The sequence below is a fragment of the Equus quagga genome, chromosome 17 (assembly GCF_021613505.1).
Source record: "Equus quagga isolate Etosha38 chromosome 17, UCLA_HA_Equagga_1.0, whole genome shotgun sequence".
NCBI classification, from domain to species: Eukaryota; Metazoa; Chordata; class Mammalia; order Perissodactyla; family Equidae; genus Equus; species Equus quagga.
This window is the reverse complement of record NC_060283.1, coordinates 55,781,401-55,801,850: the sequence shown is the minus strand read 5'-3', so window position 1 is coordinate 55,801,850 and position 20,450 is coordinate 55,781,401. Positions and strand designations below refer to the sequence as shown.

Sequence of the window (20,450 nt, the reverse complement as noted above, 5' to 3'; positions counted from 1 at the left end):
TATTTTATCAGGTATGTCTTTTGGAAATATTTTCTCCCAGTGTGTGGCTTGTCTTTTTGTCCTGTTGTCAGTGTCTTTTGCAGAGCAGAAGTTTTTAATTGTAATGATTTTAATTTTAATTTGTTTCTTTCATGGGATCCTGCCTTTGGTGTTGTATCTAAAAAGTCATCACCAAACCCAATCGTCCAGATCACCTAGGTTTTTTACCATATTATCTTCTAGGAGTGTTTTTAGTTTTGCATTTTACATTTCGACCTAATTCATTTTGGTTAATTTTTGTGAAGGGTGTAAGTGGGTGTCCACATTCATTTTTTTGCATGTGGATTTCCAGTTCTTCTGGCACGACTTATTGAAAAGATTATCTTTTCTTCATTGTATTGCCTTTGCTCTTTTTTTTCAAAGGTCAGTTGATTATACAGTCATGCAGCACATAACACCATTTCTGTCGATGACGGACTGCATATGCAGTAGTGGTCCCATAAGGTTATAGTGGAGCTGAAAAATTCCTATTGCCTACTGATGTGGTAGCCATTGTAATGTCATAGCACAATACAGTACTCACATGCTTGTGGTGGAGCTAGTGTAAACAAACCTATGGGCTGCCAGTCATATAAAAGTATAGCAATACAATTGTGTGCAGTACGTAATACTTGATAATGATAATAAACAACTATGTTATTGGTTTATATACTTACTATACTATACTTTTATCATTATTTTAGATGGTACTCTTTCTACTTATTAAAAAAACAGCTTGCTATAAAACAGTATGCCGTGTTACTCTGGCAGCAGCCTCATACATCTTATGTTTTCCTGCATCTCTTTTTTTTTAAAGATTGGCACCTGGACTAACAACTGTTGCCAATCTTCCTTTTTTTTTTTTATTTTTTTTCAAAGCTTGGCACCTGGGCTAACAACTGTTGCCAATCTTTTTTTTTTTTTTTCTGCTTTATCTCCCCAAATCACCTCCCCCGTACACAGTTGTATATCCTAGTTGCACGTGCTTCTAGTTGTGGGATGTGGGATGGTGCCTCAACGTGGCCTGACGAGCGGTGCCATGTCTGCGCCCAGGATCCGAACCCTGGGCCGCCGCAGCAGAGGGCGCGAACTTAACCACTCGGCCACGGAGCCGGCCCCTCTGCATCTCTTGATTGCATCATTTTCTCTTGCCCTTGATTTAATCTTGTGTTGTTTTGTTCACCACAGCCCCTAAGTGTACGAAATCCACTGCTGATGTTTCCAGTAAGAAGCCACGTCAAGTGATTGACCTGTAAACACAATTAAAAGTGATTGAGGACTGCGAAGGTGGGAAAGCAGTGATGGTTATTGCTTACCAGTCAAGCATGTCCCATTCCACCATAGCTACAATCTTGAATAGCAAGAAAAAAGTGATGGAAGCTGTTAAAGGATCTGCTTCATTGAAGGCAACGAGACTAACAAAAATTCGAGAAGGGTTTATATTGGACATGGAGAAACTTGTAATGACCTATATTGAAGACCAAATACAGCGGCATAACCCTCTCAACACCATGAGGATCACAGCCCAAGCGAAAATTTGTTCAATGTTGAGAGAAAAGGCTGGACCCAACCACTATGTTGAATTTCCCACTGGCTCTGAGTGGTTTAAATGATTCAAGAATCCTTATTCATCACATAATGTGAAAGTGAGGGGTGAGTCTGCGAGTGCTGATGTGAAGGCAGCTGAAGAATTTTTGGAAACTCAGATGAGCTGATTGTGGAGGAAAATTACTTGCCAGAGCAAATATTCAATGTGGATGAAACCTCCCTGTTCTGGAAATGGATGCCTGAAAAGACTTTCATCCCTAAGGAGACCACGTCAATGCCAGGTTCAAGGCTTTTAAGGACACAATAACATCAATGCCAGGTTTCAAGGCTTTTAAGGACACAATAACAGTCTTGCTTGGGGGCAGTGTTGCAGGGTACAAATTGAAGGCCTTTATGGTCTGGCACACTGAGAACCGCAGGGCCTTCAAGCATATCGATAAGCACTCACTGCCAGTGCACTGCAGGAGCAAGAAGAAGTCATGGATGACTCAGTTCCTCTCCCAAGATGCCCTCCTGAATTGCTATACCAGTGAAATGGAGAAGTACTGTTTGGAGAATAACATAACTTTCAAGATTTTGCTTATTGTTAATAAAGCTCCCAGACATCCTCCTTTCATTGATGATCTTCATCCCAATATCAAAGCACCATTTCTCCTTCCAAACACCATCTTTTTTATACGACCAGTGGATCAAGGAGTTAAAGCAGCTTTTAAGGCCTACTACCTGAGGAGGATCTTGGCCCAGACTATTGCTGCAACTGAGGAAGACACTCATGCGATTCTGGAAGGATTATAACATCTATGACTGCATCGAGAACCTTGCTTGGGCTTGGGGTGATGTCACCAAGGAGTATATGAATGGCATCTGGAAGAAGACACTCAAGAGGTTCATCCATGACTTCAAAGGTGGCAGAATCAGTAAGGCTGTGGTTGAGATGGCAAACTACTTTAACCTGAGTGTGGCTGAGGATGACACTGAGGAGCTCCTAGAGGTAGTTCCTGAGGAATTGACTAATGAGGAGTTATTGGAACTGGAACGGGAATGCATAGCTGAAGAAGAGGCAAGAGAAAAGGATTCTGCAAGAGAAGAAAAAGATGAAGAACCCCTAAGAAAATTCACAGTGAAGGATTTAGCAGAAGCTTTTGCAGACCTCAACAAGCTCCTTAAAAAATTTAAAACACAGGGATCCCAACACTGAAAGATTTTCAGTAGTAGAGAGGACTGTTCATGGTGCATTATCTGCTTACAATCAAGTCTATGATGAAAAAAGAAACAAACCAAGCAAACCACCGTGGACATACTTCTGAAAAGAGCGACACCTCCTTAAGAAGAGCCTGAGGTAGGTCCTCCTCAGGAGGTGATCCAGAAGAAGGCATTGTTATCACAGGAGATGACAGCTCCATGCATGTTATTGCCCCGAAGACCTTGAAGTGGGACAAGATGTGGAGGTGGAAGACAGTGATATTGTTGATCCTGACCCTGTGTGGCCTAGGCTAACATGTGTTTGTGTCTTAGTTTTTAACAAAAAAGTTTAAAAAAATAGAAAAATTTAAAAATAGAAAAAAGCTTATAGAATAAGGGTATGAAGAAAGAAAATGTTTTGGTACAGCTGTGTACACTGTGTTTGTGTTTTAAGCCAAGTGTTATTACAAAAGGGTCAAAAAGTTTTAAAAAAATTAAAGTTTATAAAGTAAAAAAGTTACAGTGAGCCACGGTTAATTTATTATTGAAGAAAGAAAAATGTTTTTTATAAACTTAGTGTAGCCTAAGTGTATAGTGTTTATAAAGTCTTCAGGAGTGTCCAGTGATGTCCTAGGCCCCACATTCACTTGTCACTCACCCACTGACTCACCCAGAGCAACTCCCAGCCCCGCAAGCTCCATTCATGGTAAGTGCTCTATACGGGTGGACCATTTTTTGATCTTTTATACCATATTTTTACTGTACCTTTTCTATGTTTAGATACATAAATACTTATTGTGTTACAATTGCCCACAGTATTCAGTACAGTATCATGCCGTATGGGTTTGTAGCCTACGAGTAATAGGCTATGCCATATAGCCTAGGTGTGTATTGGGCTATACCATCAAGGTTTGTGTAAGTGCACTCTATGATGTTCACACAATGATGAAATTGCCTAAAGACATATTTCTCAGAACATATCCCCACCATTAAGTGATGCATGACTGTATTTGTGTGGGTCTCTTTCTGGGCTCTTTATTCTGTCCCATTGTCTATTCTTTTGTCTATGCTTTTGCCAATACCACACTGTCTTCATTACTAGAGCTTTATAGTAAATCCTGAATTTGGGTAGTGTCAGTCCTCCAATTTTGTTCTCCTCTTTCAATATTGTGTTGGCTATTCTGGGTCTTTTGCCTCTCCATATAAAATTCAGAATAAGTGTCACTATCCACAAATAGTTTGAAGGGGTTTTCATTGGAATTGCACTAAATCTATAGATCAAGTTGGGAAGAATTGGCATCTTAATAATATTGAGTCTTTCTATCTATGAACATGGAATATCTCTCCATTTATTTAGTTCTTTGATTTCTTTCATCAGAACTGCATAGTTTTCCTCATATAAATCTTGTGCATATTTTATTAAATTTATACCTAAATATTTCATTTTAGGGGATGCTAATGTAAATGACTGCATTTTTAAATTCAAATTCCAATTGTTCATTTCTGGTATATAGGAAAGCAATTGACTTTAGTATATTTACCTTGTGTCACGCAACCTCACTATAATCGCTTAGTAGTTCCCAGAGTAATTTTGTAGATTCTCTGATGTTTTACATAGACAGTCATGTCATCTGCTAACAAGTACAGTTTTATTTCTTCCTTCTCAATCTGTATACCTTCTATTTCCTTTTCTTGTCTTGTTACATTAGCTAGGGCTTCCAGTATGATGTTGGAAAGGAGTTGAGAGGGGACATCCTTGCCTTCTTCCTGATCTTAGTGAGAAGTCATAGTTTTTCACCAGTAAGATGTTGGCTGTAGGTTTTTATATACTTTTTAAAATCAAGTTGAAGAAGTTCCTCTCAAGTTCTGGTTTGCTAAGAGTTTTTGTCATGAATGAGTGCTGGATTTTGTCAAATGCATTTTCTTTATCTATTGATATGATCATGTGATTTTTCATCTGTGGCTTGTTGATGCAACAGAGTACATTGGTTGGTTTTTGGATATTGAACCAACTTTGCATACCTGGAACAAACCCCATTTGGTCCTGGTATATAATTCTTTATATACATTGTTGGATTTGATTTGCTAATATTTTGTTGAGTATTATTGCCTATGTTCATGAGAGATATTGGTCTATAATTTTCTTTTCTTATAATGTCTGTATCTGGTTTTGGTATTACAGTATGCTGGCCTCATAGAATGAATTAGAAAATATTTCCTCTGCTTCTATCTTCCAAAAGAAATTGTAGAGACTTGATATAACTTCTTCCTTAAAGGTTTAGTAGAATTCACCAGTGAACCCATCTGGACCTGGTGTTTTCTGTTTTGGAAGGTTATTAATTATTGATTCAATTATTTAATAAATATAAGCCTATTCACATTGTCTATTTCTTCTTGTGTGAGTTCTGGCAGATTGTGTCTTTCAAAGAATTGGTCCATTTCATTTAGATTATCAAGTTTGTGAGAATAGAGTTTATTATAATATTCCTTAATTATTCTTTTAATATCCATGACATCTGTAGTGATTTTCTACTTTCATTTTTAATATCAGTAATTTGTGTCTTTATTCTTTTTCTTTTAGTTATCCTGGTTATTTTTTCAAAGAACCAGCTTTTGGTTTCATTGCTTTTCTCTATGAATTTCCTGTTTTCAAGTTCTTTGATTTCTCCTCTAATTTGTATTATTTCTTTTTCTTCTTCTTACATTAGATTTAAATTTCTTTCTTTTTTTTTCTAGTTATCTGTGGTGGAAGCTTTGAATATTGATTTTAGATCTTCCTTCTTTCTTAATACTTGCAATCAATGCTATAAATTGCCTTTTAAGCACTTTTACTGCATCTACAAATTTTGATAAGTTGTATTTTTATTTGCATTTAGTTAAAATATTTTTAAGTTTCTCTTGAGGTTTCTTCTTTGACCCATGTGTTATTTAGACACATGTTGTTTATTCTCCAAGTATTTTAAGATTTTCCAAGTAGCCTTCATTTATTGATTTCTAGTTTTATTCCACTGTAGTCTGAGTGCAGATATCGTGTGATTTCTATACTTTTAAATTTGTTAAGGTGTGTTTTATGGCCTAGAATATGGTTTATCTTGGTTCCATGTGAGCTTGAGAAGGATGCTTATTCTTCTCTTGTTGGATGAAGTATTCTACAAATGTCATTTATATTCAGTTGTTTGATGGTACTGTGGAGGTCAGCTATTCCCTTATCTTGGTTCCATGTGAGCTTGAGAAGGATGCTTATTCTGCTCTTGTTGGATGAAGTATTCTACAGATGTCATTTATATTCAGTTGTTTGATGGTACTGTAGAGTTCAGCCATTTCTTTACTTATTTTCTGTCTACCGAATTTGTCCATTACTGATACAAGGTGTTGAAATCTCCAACTATAATAGTGGATTCATCTGTTTCTCCTTTCAATTCATCCATTTTTGCCTTATGTATTTTGATGCTTTCTTGTAAGGTGCATACATTTTAAGGATTGTTATGTCTTCTTGGAGAATTGGCCCTTTGTCATTATATAATGTCTTTCTTTATCCCTCATAATTTTCATTGCTTTAACATCAGCTTTTTTGATTTGTGTTAGCATGGTATATCTTTCTCTATCCCTTTGCTTTTAATTTTTATGTGTCTTTATATTTAAATTGGTTTCTTATACCTAACGATAGTTGGATCTTTTGATTCACTCTGACAATCTTTGTTTTTAAATTGGTGTATTGAGACCACTGACATTTAAATTGATTATTCATATAATTGGATTAATATCTACAATATTTATAACTGTTTTCTATTTGTTGCCCTTGTTCTTTGTTCCTGTTTTTGTCTTCCACTCTTTTCCTGTCTTTTGTTGTTTTAAGTGAACTTTTTGTAAGATTCTATTTTTTTCTCCTTTCTTAGAATATCAATTATACTTCCATTCTTTTTACTTTTTTAAGTAGTTGCTTTAGAGTTTTCAGGATACATTACAAATTATCCAAGTCTACTTTCCAATAACGCTATACTGCTTCATGAGTAGTGCAACGTTATCCGTAAGCCACAACCATCAGATATATTGTTGTTATTTTCATTTTAAACAAACTATCTGTTCAATCATTTATGAATAAAACGAAGTTTTCATTTTACTTTCACTTATTCTTTCTCTAATGCTCTTCTTTTCTTTATATAGATGTGAGTTTTCTTCTCTCTGGAGAACTTCTTTTAACATTTTTTGCAAAGTAGGTCTACTGGCAACAAATCCCCTCAATTTCTGCTTGTCTGAGAAAGTCTTTATGTCTCCTTCAGTTTGAAGGATAATTTCACAGGATACAGAATTCTAGGTTAGTGTTCATTTGTTTTTTCCTCTCAACACAGTATATATTTTACTTAACTCTCTTCTTGTATGCTTGATTTCTGAGGAGAAGTTTGATATAATTCTTATCCTTGCTTCTCTATAGGTAAGACGTTTTCTCTGGCTTCTTTCAAGACTTTTTCTTCATGTTTGATTTTCTGCAGTTTAAATATAATATGCTTAGATGTTGATTTTTTTACATTTATCCTGCTTGATGTTCTCTGAGCTTCCTAGATCTATGGTTTGGGCCTGATGTTAATTTGAGGGAAATTCTTCAGTCTATTGCTTTAAATATGTCTTTCATTCCTTTTCTTCTCCTCTGGTATTCCCATTATTCCTATGTTAAGCCTTTTGTAGTTGTCCCACAATTCTTGGATTTTCTGTTATATTTTTTTAGCTTTTTTTCTCTTTTTTAGTTCTAGAATTTCTATTGACATACCCTCAAGCTCACTCATTCTTCCCTCATCTGTGTCAGTCTACTAATGACCCCATGAAAGGCATTCTTCATTTCTGTTACAGCATTTTTTATTTCTACAATTCCTTTTTATTCTTTCTGAGAATTTCCACCTTTCTGCTTATATTACCCATCTGTTCTTGTATGTCTTCTGCTTTTTCCATTTCAGCCCTTAGCATATTAATCGTAGTTGTTTTACATTCCCAATCCAATAATTCCAACATCCCTGCCGCTTCTGAGTCTGGTTCTGATGCTTGCTCTGTCTCTTTGCCTTTTAGTATGCCTCCTAATTTTTTATTGAAAGCCAGACATGATACAAACTGTATCATGTAAAAGAAACTGTAACGAATAAGCCTTTAGTGATATGATCCGAAGTTGGGGGTAAGGAGGGGAAGCATTCTATAGTCCTATGATTAAGTCTCAGTCTCTCAGGAGCCTTAGCCTCTGGGCTGTAACCTTCACAAATACTTTGCAGTCCCCTACCCTTTGGATGGGACAAGATGACAACAGGAGTCAGGAGTTGGATGTTTCCCTTCTGCCAGGTTGATTAGGCTCTAATAAAATAGTTTCTCCTGAGCGTAGGCCTTGTTAAGGACAGAATGCACTGGGCATATTTCCACATGGCTACTTTCCCTTCCTCCTCTCAGAATCAGAGAGAACTTTTCTCTCATCTTGACTGTGAGAACCTAGTAGATCTCCTGGAGATAAAACTCACAAAAGTGTGTGGGTTCCCCTGAGACTGAGCTCCTCCGGAACCTTTGGCTTTCAGATTTGTCCATACTGAGCTTCCAGCAATTTGTCAATTACAGTTTAGGTTTTCCTAGTGCTGCTTCCCACAAAGTTTTCTGCTTGGGGGTTTCTGTTCTAGTAAGTTGTGTTTCTCAATATCTGCCTATCTGTCTCTCTAATTTTGGAGGCATCAGTTTCCCCTGTGATCTCCGTACTCTGAAAGATCTAAGAAGATTTGTCGATTTTCAGTTTTTTCAGCTTTTTGCTTGTTAGAATGGAGTAATGACTTCCAAACTCCCTGCATGCTAGACCAGAAACCGGAAGTCTCATCCAGCACATTTTGAAATGGCTCAAAGAAGTAAAGCATAGTGCATGTATACAATTTTTATTGTGTATTTTTTAATACTGTCTACTTCTTTCATAGTTTATGCACTTTTTAAACTTTTGGTTAAAAAATTGGTATACTTCTGCATCAACTCTCCTTTGTTAGAATTTTACTACTGATCACTCTTACTAGAAATAGTATCCCCCTGTAATGAGAAAAAGTATGGATTTACACTGAGCTGCCCTCAATCTCTGTCTTTGCATCCTTCCTTTCTCCAGCTTAAGTGTGGTCCGCATTTGGGTTATAAGCCCTTCTGCCAGGCTGTAGGCAGCAGAATGGCAAAGTAAACAAGTAGTGAACATCATCACTCATTCAGCTTATGACATGAAGGGGAAATTAAAAACAACATTTCCATCACATTTCCTCAATAATCAATGCCGTGGAGTTTCAATAATGAAAGAGGGAGATTAGCACATTGTGATGTAGAGTGTTTTCAGGGAATTAGGATATTGCTTGGAAATAAATAAGATTGAACATTCCCTCAATGTTAAGTTTATGCTGGGCTGGCTTCTTTATGTCTTGTTTGTCATAATTCTCTGTAGCAGGTTCCTTTGAAAAAGGCTCCATTCTTTTCCCATCCTTTGTTAGACACTCCTCATGTTTTCATAGGCCATAAACTTGCTAATGCATACACGTGGCAGGGACCAAGTCTCATCTCAATGCATCTTGTGTCACAGTGCACCCATCAATCCGCCATGTGCCGTGAAAAGACTGCCGCCCTACAACCTCTTTACTGGGGTTTTGTACATGCTGCTTAATTTCACTGCGCCTGTCAAGCCGTTCTTTATCGGAGAGGCTAACAGCCTCTGAGTGCACGGTGCTCTATCACTTACGCAGGGGTTATATTGATCTTTCTGGTGTGTGCTCTAAAGTGGCTGGCATGAAAAGCCAGCAAGGCAGCCAGTTTGAGCAGTATGGGTCATTTACAAACTTCAGGAGGAGATGCCGCAGGATGCCAGGGAAAACGTTTTTGTTTTTCCAGAGGGAACCATTGTTCATGAAATGTGGTTAATGTACCATATTTGTATACCCTTAAAATCATTTTATAACCACACTGAGTGCCTCTAAACATTAAATATATTTTATAAGTAGTTGGTTAACTAGCTGTTGTGTGCTTTAAATAGTAAATAAAATGGAAAGGCACTAAACAGTGACTATATTTCATAGAGTAAGAAGCTTTTCCAGCCACTCAATAATTCTCAATGTTAAGAAAAATTGATTTTCTAACTGCCGGGTGCCTCTAAAAATTAGCGTCTTATCTTTCTACAGGGGATGCTTTTCAGTTAGCCTCCTTTCTCCTGAACTGATCTCTAAAGTTCTCTTCTTGCAAAAAATTCTATAGGTTCTTTTGGACTATAATTTCACTGGGGCACGTATGTAACCAACTGGGCAAAATATAAAATAGGAAACAATTCCATCTTACCTTTCTGAATGTTGATTTCAGAAGAAGTAGTTCTTCATCAGCTGACTCTTTCTTCATTCCCACCATTTCCCTCTCCCCCCAGGAGCAGGGCTGCATGGACAGACCTGGGGCAATGACATAGAACTTAACGGCACTAATTTCCAAGCACCTTCACACAGCCCCTCTGAGTGATGGAGGCATTTTGCATTTGTGAAAGCCTAATTACGGAAAGGAATTCCCAGAGAGGGGGTAATAATCACATATCTTCATGGCAAATTAAATCATTTTCCCAGTTCTTTATAAACTCTGTTTGGCCTTTAAGAAAATCAAATTGCTAATGCTGAGACCTTCTAGACAGATATGATAATGGCTCATAGCATCACAAAAGTTGAGAACTGGAATATCAGACACTCTACAATTACAGGAAACAGCAAGAAAAGAAGACTCAACTTTTAGTTCTGCCTAAACCACAACCAACTGGGTGACTCTTGGGCTGTCACAGAGCCTTTTTGAATAATCTGTCATAACCTTGTCAATGTAAACTCATCAGTAAAATGCACGATTTGAGCTACATTTTAGAATCTGGCTTCTGGATATTCTCCACGGGCTCCTTTTAGATCTAACGATTTAGAAATTTCTTCTGTCCCCGTATCACCATTCTGAAGAACCAAGTGTCTCAAGTATGCTTAGCAGTTCCACAGCAGTGAGTGGCTGGCATGTTGAAGCCTGAGAAGAGCAGATAAGCATCAAACTTCCTGGGATGTGTGCTTAGAAAGAATGCAGAGTGAATAAAATTCTTTTGAGATACACCCTCCAAATTCCCACTAATGTTACTGGGAAGTATGTGGGATCAAATTTGGACAGGTTGCTGATTTGGGGCCAAATCCAGTGATGACCTGGCACTTAGTAATCCACATTAGACTGATGTGGCCTCCTGGTTCACAGGCTTGAGCAAAGATGTGGCTGAGAAAAAACACCCCTGGGAGACTGGAAGCTTTCTGGGGTGAGGGTGTTGTCTGAATCACCGTTGTATCCCTAGCATCTAGTCAATAGTATTTGCTTCGTAAACATTTGTGAAGTTAAACTTAATCCCTTAAGCAAATACAGCCTCCCAGGCAGGAAATTTAAAATGTCTAAAATGGAAAATCCCAGAAGACTTGATATAGCACTCAGTATGAGCCCTCTATTCAATAGGGTTACAAGAGAAACATCATGAAAATCATAATGGTCCAAAGAAGGAATCATTTTGAAGATTGGATTTAATCTAGAAACTGCTTTTCCAGCCAAAAAGCAGAGTAAGGGCTCACCCCTCCTCCCACACACATACATCCCAAAATACAGAAGAAAGAAACAGAGAACACAGACGGGAAAGTTGTAGCGTGGAATGCGAGTAAACAATAGCAATTAAGATTAATTGATGGCTTACTATGTGCCAGCTACAGTTCTAAGAGCTCTATATGGATTATCTAATTTAAATCTCCCTCCAGACCGATCAGAGAGACATTATTATTACCATTTTATAGATAAGGTAAAACAAGTACCTGTGTTTCTTTTCTGAAGAACTTCAAAGGCTGGGCAATTTAGAAGACAGATGACTGAATCTGTAGCATTAGTCACTATAGATAACTCTCTATTTAAAATCTAGTGGTCGACCATTATGCAAATAAGAATATTCTCCAAGTAATGTAAAATTCCATGATGTGAGAAGGCATCATAGAAAAGAACAATATGAAACACAGGAAATGAGTCAGCAAACCAGAAATCAAAAATGATGTGGCCAGGAAAAGAAATGATTACCATAGTCACCACTGGAGAAAGAATTTATTTGACTCGTTGGGTATGATCTCATTGAGTACAGTCCCAGTGATCGGGATACATATACGTTTATACCTTTTGATGCATTAGAAAAAGAGCAAGGCCAGCACTTGTGTATAGAAAAGAGTATATTTGTTCCATGGCTGGCCCTAGGCAAAATTGTTGACTATGATGGAGTAATGAGCTTATGTTTCACATCTGGGTACAAATTAGGACTCTGTTACCAACTGGTCACATGACCTTGGACAAGGTCACTAAATCTCTCTGAGTCTCAATTTCCCTCAGATGGCAAAATGAAGGATATGGGCTAAACAAACTCAAAGTCTCCTTCTAACGCTAAAAGTCCATGCCCTGGTTGGTTGGTTCATCTTGGTGTCCTCCTGGATACTATTTCTGACCTCTCTGGGTCCTGTTTCTGACCCTATCTCTGACCCAGGCCTTCTTCTCCTTCTTTACAATCTCCTTAGAGTTCTCTTCCCTCTTATGAAACATGTATAATAGCCAGGGTTCCAGCAAGAGACATATGGTACTTTCAAACAAAGATAACTCAAGACAATTTATTGAAGAGACTAGGAACAAAAGTATAGGGAAGATGTACAAAAGACAGTGCAATTCCTTGGGTGAGGGAGCAGTTACAAGCATCCAAAAAGAGAGAGCTGTTAGAGAGGGCTACTTTGAGGAAAGCTATGACTTTGGAACTAAGGGAATAGATAAACTAAACTCATACCTTCTAATATCTTTCTGAGGTTCCACATCGGATGAACCCAACTGGATACCAGAAGAAAGGAAGCTGATTGATGTGGTTCATGTGGACCAACCACACAGGGCACAGAACAGGGTGCAGCGGGTAGAAAATAGATCTGCAGGGCAAATGGAAGATATCCAGCAGACTCATTCTTAAGGAAGGCTCTGCTATCGATCCATCTATTATATTTCAGGGTAAATTATGTCAATGTGTTGATGATGTCACATATACCTTTTTTCCTTCCTTAAAAATAGATAATGCAGGTACATAAAACGTAAATAAAAGAAGCAAGCAACTTCAAAGAGAATACAAGCCTTCTTGGTTCAAAGTAAGTCTTCCTCACACACCTAACCCCTAATGTCTAGCCTGTCCTCCTTTCTCTCATACGTCTTCTGCCCCCATCACATTTCCTGCCTTTGTGAGAAGTAGAAAAACCCTCTGGAATGACCTCCAGTGCAATGCAACCCCAGGTCAGGCACAGAACTAATCGAGTTAACTCAGGCAGGATTTCACTTATGACCCCGCAGCTAACATTTGTGTGCAGCTTGCAACCTGCAAGGATGTCCATGGCTATCCTTTGAGAGACCTCTCCCTGAAGAGCAAGCATAACTAACTAGTATAATTTAATTCTTCCTTTTAATTGTGGAATGCAAACTCATGTTAATATGATTTGGGGAAAACAGGTGAGTAAACAAGAAGTGAGAAGTAAACATGACTTTTCAGCTTCCCAAGGGTATGGGCTAGTGCTATCTACTTCACCTAGGTAGAAGAGGAACCCTGATTATTACCTTATTCAATGTTTAGCCAATAAATGTTTGTTGAAACATACATTGGGTCAGGCACTGATCTAGGCTCTGGGGATAAACTAGTGAAAAAGGTCTTAACAAACATTCTTAACTGGGGAGACTAACAAATAAGTATGGTGAAGCACTGATAAGCGCTATGGAGAATTGCAAAGTAGGCTTAGTGATTTGGGGGCAGGATGGGGAGGGGAGTGTGGTTATAACATATAATCATGGAAAGCATTGTGAAAATTCTATTTGGCACAGAACTGAAGGAGGTAAAGGACCAAGCCATGCAGGTATTTAGGGAAAATTGAGAACTAGTAAAGCTCGGAGGCAGTTGAGTGCTGTCATATTTAATGAGTAGTAAGGAGCAGAAGGGTTGAGTTGGGGAAGAGTAACTGGTTAGCTCAGAGGAAGCTGAAGTTACAACCTTAGCTTTGCAGATCATAATAAGGACTTTGGTTTTTATTACAAATAAGATGAAAAAACAGGAGAAAATGATAGGTTTTCAAAGGACCGTTCGGCTGCTGGATTGAGAATAGGGAGTCAGGATAGAAGGAGGAAGACAAGTTAGAAGCATTAGGAGACAATTGCAACCCAAGCTTCCTTTCAAGGATTGGCCAAGGAGGGTTTTAATGGAGGTGGTGAGAAAAGTTTGATTTGAGAGCGATTTGGGGGTTAAAGTCTCAGGCTTTGCTGCTGGATTGGATGCAAGGTGTGAAGAAACAGAAGATGGCGAGAGTGACTAAGATTTTGCCTGAGCAGCCAGAACGTTAGCTAAATGATTGCAGTATAATCTTAGTTTTGTTTCCTCAAAGTAATCTGTTTAACTTTCAGGGTAGTTACAGCACCGCACAACTTACCAGCACACAAAGAAGAAGAACTCTTATGAATTTTATTATATTTACCTCCCACTTCCTAAGATTTCTTGAGGTCATTTATAATAGTAAAATGCAAATAAAGCCAAATAGTTGGGAAGAAAATAAAAACATAGACAAATAGAACTGGAAAGATATAAGGAAGACATAAGAACCTAGAAAATATTCCCTATTTTTGTTTCCAACTGAACGAACATGCTGAATTACTTGAATTACAGAACTTCAAATCAAATAGATGTTTTCTTAGATGTTCCACCTGAACTTAATAGCTTTTTAAGCCCCACCTCACAAATCCAGAATTAACACAATTTACTAAAGGTGCACTGGGGACAAACACTCCAGAGTGATAGAAAAAGGTCATCTCCCAGATTTGGATCTGTAAAGAATGCTTACTTATCCACATCCCCGCCCTCAAATCCTGCCTCTTTCCTGCCAATCCTCTTTCCCACCTGGCTGCTGAGTCTCAGATTCCAAGGTAAAGTGCCCCTTCCTTTTTTCCCCAAGTCTTTCCCGATTGCTGGAAGGTTTGTTTTTCTCCCAACTTTTTCTTCCCTCAAATTAATACCCTGTCTGAGCTGAGACTCCTCAGTGTTTTGTATGACCCCTTTCTGCCTCCATGGGACCCTTAGGCATATTCCTAATATGGTATAGAAGGAACCAGCATACCTCTCTTCTCCCTACTTAAAGGAATGTGTGAGAGTCATTTCCTTTGAGCCATTGCCCTGACACCTAATGTTTTCATAAGGAATAAACAAACTGCCAGGTCCAACCAGACTCTCCACACTCCTCAGAGGCATCCTCAGAATTTAAAGTCACCAGCACTAAGGTTACTTATGTTTTCAAACAGTCTTTGATATGAGCTCCATGTTTGGGCACTGAACCAGGCTGACATCATGTGCACTGAGTTCTTAATAATTTTAGCATAGGCTCTGATGGAGCCCAAGAGTTTCTCTCAGGAGACGCTCAGAAAGCATCACATAATTTCATCTATCCTATAAGATTTCAGAAACTAGAATTAGCAGAATGGAAATATCCTAGAGTCCAGTATCCATGCCCAACTTACCATAGACACGGTCTAAAGATCTGGATCAGATGAGAGAGTTAAAAACACTTTAAATGAGGGAAAAATGCTAAGACTTTTAGCCTCCCTGGGACATCACAACCCCCTTAATGAGAAAACCTAGTAAATCTTTCTACTAAGGTAAGAGAGAAGCAGAGTCCCCAGATGCCTGTTTCATGGAGTTAATACCAGAGCCAGAAGGACCAAGAGAAGCTAGGCAGCCAGACAAAACCATTCCTGAAATAAAAGTCAGAAAATGGAAACACAATAATCTATTGCCATCCTTCTCATATACAAACTCTGACCTATTTGTGGGAATAAGGAGACACCTAACATCCTCCTCAGACTGAGCTACAGACACTGCACGGGAGTATCTTTGATAACAGTCTCCATAGCTGTCCTCGGAAAGCTATACATCACTTTGACACAGATCTTTCCCTTAACAATAATTTTTATTGATCACATTATGTTCCAGGGACTACACGATTTCTTTACTTACAGGTCATGGTAAGTTTAGAAAGTACCCTTATTTCCCTTAAGACATACATTTCTTATCCACAGAAGACTTTCTATGACCTAACTCTAAACCTCTGCTTATCCACATCGTTCTTCAGATTTTCAGGAGCAACAACTGTTGGTGATCGATGAAGCTCAGAATATGTCAGAATCTAACGAAAATAATTTGGAGACAACATAGCCTGGAGTTTGAGTCCTAGTTTCACCTCTTAGTCTTATTTAGTAATGATTATAGGTTCCCTATTGCCTTCTAGTTAACCTAGTTTAGATCTTCTCCCCATTCTGAAGATCAGACTGGATTAGAAGAATCAACTGGGTTCCTTGAAGATGTCCTAGTATAGTTGTATAGGGCAGGCTACGATCCCTACTTAATGAATCTTATGACTGGGAGACACCATGGGTGGGGCTAAAAGCCTTCTAAGAACCCGAAGATTATGGATGTAACAGAGACACCCCTCCCCCAGCTCTCTGATGTTTGGGCTGTCAAATGATGATTCCTGAAGATTCCAATTATGCCCCTCATTGTAGGGCAGAAATTGTGCCTCATTCTTCTCTGTAACCCTATACCCAGCACAGGGCCTGACATGCAGAGGAGGCTCAGGTACGCTTTGGGAGAGAAGGAGGGGAGAACACACCCTTAAACACAGGGCTAGACCAAAGAATATGTTTGTGACTAAATATTGCCCTGTGCTCTCTCTTCCGTTTTTAATCTGAAGGGGATTTTTCAGTCTTTTATTATTTAACTTTTCCTCCTTTTAATTTTTTTCACTAATGAGAATAAACTATGAGAACAAAGATTTCTTTTTCTTTTTCTATTTTTCATGTGTACTTCATGGCAGCAAGCACAGGGTTAGCAAAGTCTTTAAAATATTCATGATTTATGATTTGCTTGCAACCAATACTTTCCCATATTGAGTTCAAATTTAAATTAAAGTAAAATTTTGGTGTAAAATATTTTTTAAATGAATCCACATCCAGAAGCTTTTTTTTTCTTTTGCCTTTTTAAAACCATCTTCAGATTCTGCAGAATCATGTCTATTGATATACTTTTTCTTTTCTAACAATTATTTGACATAGATTCCAGGTGGACTTTTCAAGGGATTTGCCATAATACTGCCTAAGTTATTCACCTAAAAGTTCAAGTGCATATTCAAACACAACATTCTAAAGAAGTTTCTAATTTTTCCTTCTAGGATCCGTTATTACACTTTTATTTACTAGAAAAGGGTAAGTTGTTTTGAGTGAGTTCCCAATTAAAAAATTTAAAACACACACCCCCAAGGAGCCTACAGCTTTAGTCTAACTCCAAAACTTATAGATGTGCGAATAGAATTGTTTTAATCCATTTATTATAAATTCAAGAAACAAGACCATTCTTGATTTCCTTGCTGTATGGCACTAGATGAAATCATTAATAATAAGTGGGACAAGTTAATACTTCATCCCTATTAACACATAAAGATCTAGATAACCCACAGAATTCCTTACATATTGGGAGAGGTGGAGAGAAACAAACAAAGGTTTGTTCTAAAAAGCTATTTTTAAAAATTGAGGCTTGGTTCAATTCTAAGTTCAGTAAATTAGCACGATTGATTTGAAGTTGCTGGTTACGAAAAGTCCCTTTTCAACACTGGTAGATTTTGTTCCTGAGCCAAAAAGTCAACATATATTTCCTGACTGTTTACTATCTACATGGCCCTATTAGATGCTGGTATTGGATACAAAGGGCTAGACAATATGATTGATTATTACCCACATGAAGCTTATAATCATGTTAGAGAGGAAAAACTATTTATGCAAAAGACGTTACAATGCCAAAAAGTATTCTGCAAATTAGTCCATATTTCCCATGTTCTTATTTTTTTTAAATCCTCGAGAAGCAACTTATGACTTCTAGAAAAGGTGATGATGAAAACAACGTTTAAAATTTGGCAGAAAGAATAGGCTTAAATAAATATTTAAGTAGCAAAACTCAAGCAATTGTTGAAGCTATATTTTACAGGCAGAACAAACAGTGGAAATTGTGTGTATTAAAGCTCAGATGATTGGAAAAGCAGCTGAGGGAACTGAATAAAGTATGACACTCCTGGAGGAAAGCAGCCTTAGTATAAAGAAAGGCATCCAGAACCAGGAGGGCTCCGATTGGAGAGCTTCCTTTCTCTCTGGACCCTGCAGTACAAAAACTTCATGGGTACATCCTTAGCCATTCCTTCACGTAACACGGAAGCATGAGCCAGTTTTAAAATTCTAGCTAAAGAACAAGACCTTGAGAATCAAATGGCAGTGCATATAAAGAAGTCCTTTCCCACTTAAGGAAGTAGAGATTGAACTCTTATGCAACCAGAAAGGCTAATGGGCCAGGAGAGGTCCCAGAATATACCATTTGCTATGTGTGCAATAATCTGTATAAGAAGGTACTAACACAGATGGACGTCTGCCTCACTGATTACTTCTCTAGAAAACCTCTTTTGAAGAAAGGAAAAAACAGCAGGCAAAAAAGTACTAATAGAGAATATTTCCTTATAAAAATCTTATTATGAGTAAAAAGAAATACACCTTTTATTAGCAAAGTCAGAGTCACCTTCAGGCAAAAATCTCATTTGGGAGTTGAACATGGAACACCTCGTGTTTGGGGTAGACGGGGAAAAATGTAGGGCAGGTAATTATCAAGTTTGAAGCCCTTACCTCCTGTCAGAATACAGGAGTTGTTGGGAAATGCTTACCTATTAAATAAATAAGCAAATAAAATGAAAGTGGGGGCTTAATATAACTCAATTTAGGAAACAGAAATGGTACAGAAAACCCTAAAGATCAACAGAAATATTATTGCCACTAAAGAGCAAATGATTTGAGAGATAGATGGGGACAGACAGCAGAAGCTGAGAAGTTTAAGCTTTTGGCCTTCAATCTATGAACAGTGGAGAGCCCATTAACCTTCCTTGTGGGGCCAAGAAGGCTAAGGAATGGGGTGAGTTGGAGAAAACGAATCAAACTCCTTTTCAGGAAGATTTATCTGCCAATGTGCATAACTAAAATCAAAGAAATGAAAAACCAGAATCCAACAAGCCAGTTAAGACACTACTACAACAACCCTGGTTATAATGTTATTGGGAGTACAAAATTAAAAAAAAAAAAAGTTTTATGTGCGCGGAAAGAAACTCTTTTGCAGGAAATGTAATGATTCTGTTTTAGAAACACTGAGTCTGATGTACAAGAGGGACCCCATGTGAAAACTTATAAAGGGAAGTTGAAATTTTGGGTCTGGAACTCAGGATAGCAGTGATGACTGGAGGTATAGATTGGTGTCACCTACAGAGAGGTGGTTGAGCTGTAAAGGGGAGGTGTCCTCAGAAGAAGACAAGCAAGAGCAAAGGTTCCAGAGTGATCCCTGCATTAGGGGGATGGAAAAGGAAGAGACTTCAAAAAAGAAAGAAAAAGAACAGACTGATACGTAGAAATGGAAGCAGGAAGGACGCCAAGGGAGGAGGAAATTTCAGTAGTTTTGGAATGAGGCAAGAGCAAAATCTGTGATGATAGTGGTGCAGGCAGGAGCACAAGGTGCTAATTAGCAGTGATTGTGAGGAATGGGAGAGTAGACTTCTAGAAAAGCTCAATAGTGAAAACTAAGAGAAACTTGGAGATCAACGTCTAAAATCCAGAGGCACCAGATAGGTGGCTGCCAAATTAACCTCCCGAAAATGCAACTTTGCACACATTTTCCACCATCAAAAGCAAACAAGAGCTCTTCACCCTCATAAGATTCAGTCTATATCTCCTTATCTCAGCATCCAAGACCTTTCACTATTGGGCCTTGTCTATTTCTTCTCTTCTACACTCATAAGTCTTCCACTCCAACCAAACTTGTCACTGTCGCCAGCTTAAGCAACGTGTTTGTGGTCTCAGCACCAGTGCCATTCAACTTCCCTTAACACTCTTCATTCTCTTACATAGACCTAATATTTAATAACTCCCCCTTCCCCCATGTAATGTTTTCCCAGGAAGCCATTCCCTCTTGCACTGGACCTGGGATGACTGCTTCTGATATCATTTGTACGCTACCTAATATTATGAGGAAAGGAATGCTGACAGTACTAAATCTTCTGCTCCCCTTGTCCCATAATTACCTGTCTCAAGTCAATTAATTTGTCCAGTATTGGCTTCTATACCAAGACTTCAGAACTTTGCTGAATAAAGTTGTGTAACTGGTTCATTTGAACATCTCCTGCCAAGGCAATGCCCTTGATGCACTCATCAGGCCTTTGTACCTCTCCCTTAACTCAGTCCCACTCTCCTCAACTTCTTTAAATTATCCCCTGGTTCTTCAACACCACCTTTCCTCTCTGCTCCTTTCCTTAGCTTTTTGGCTTAGTCAGCACAAATTAGTTCCTTTGGTGGGAATTCATTCAAATTTCCCTCCTGCCCCAAAGGTATAAACCTGTCCATATCCGAACCCACCTTTAAGGCTTTTCTTAGAGGAAGAGCTTTCTTTTCTCCTAATAACGGTTCTAGGTCTCAGGTTCTCCCACTTTCCCCCTCCCTGTCTTCCTTTCAAAGCAAATTTCTTGAAAGAATAATCTGTACTCTCTCTCTCTCTCGGTTCACTTTCT

General features: G+C 38.3%; 1 long non-coding RNA gene across 1 annotated transcript; it reads right to left on the bottom strand.

Moving 5' to 3' along the window:
• Positions 1 to 1,187: 1,187 nt before the first annotated feature.
• LOC124229605 (uncharacterized) lies at positions 1,188 to 13,823 on the bottom strand. The gene is made up of 3 exons (XR_006885904.1): positions 12,587 to 13,823; positions 10,066 to 10,169; positions 1,188 to 1,268 (listed from the first exon to the last, which is right to left on the bottom strand). It is a non-coding gene; the product is annotated as an uncharacterized LOC124229605 (long non-coding RNA).
• Between the last annotated feature and the right edge of the window lie 6,627 nt (positions 13,824 to 20,450).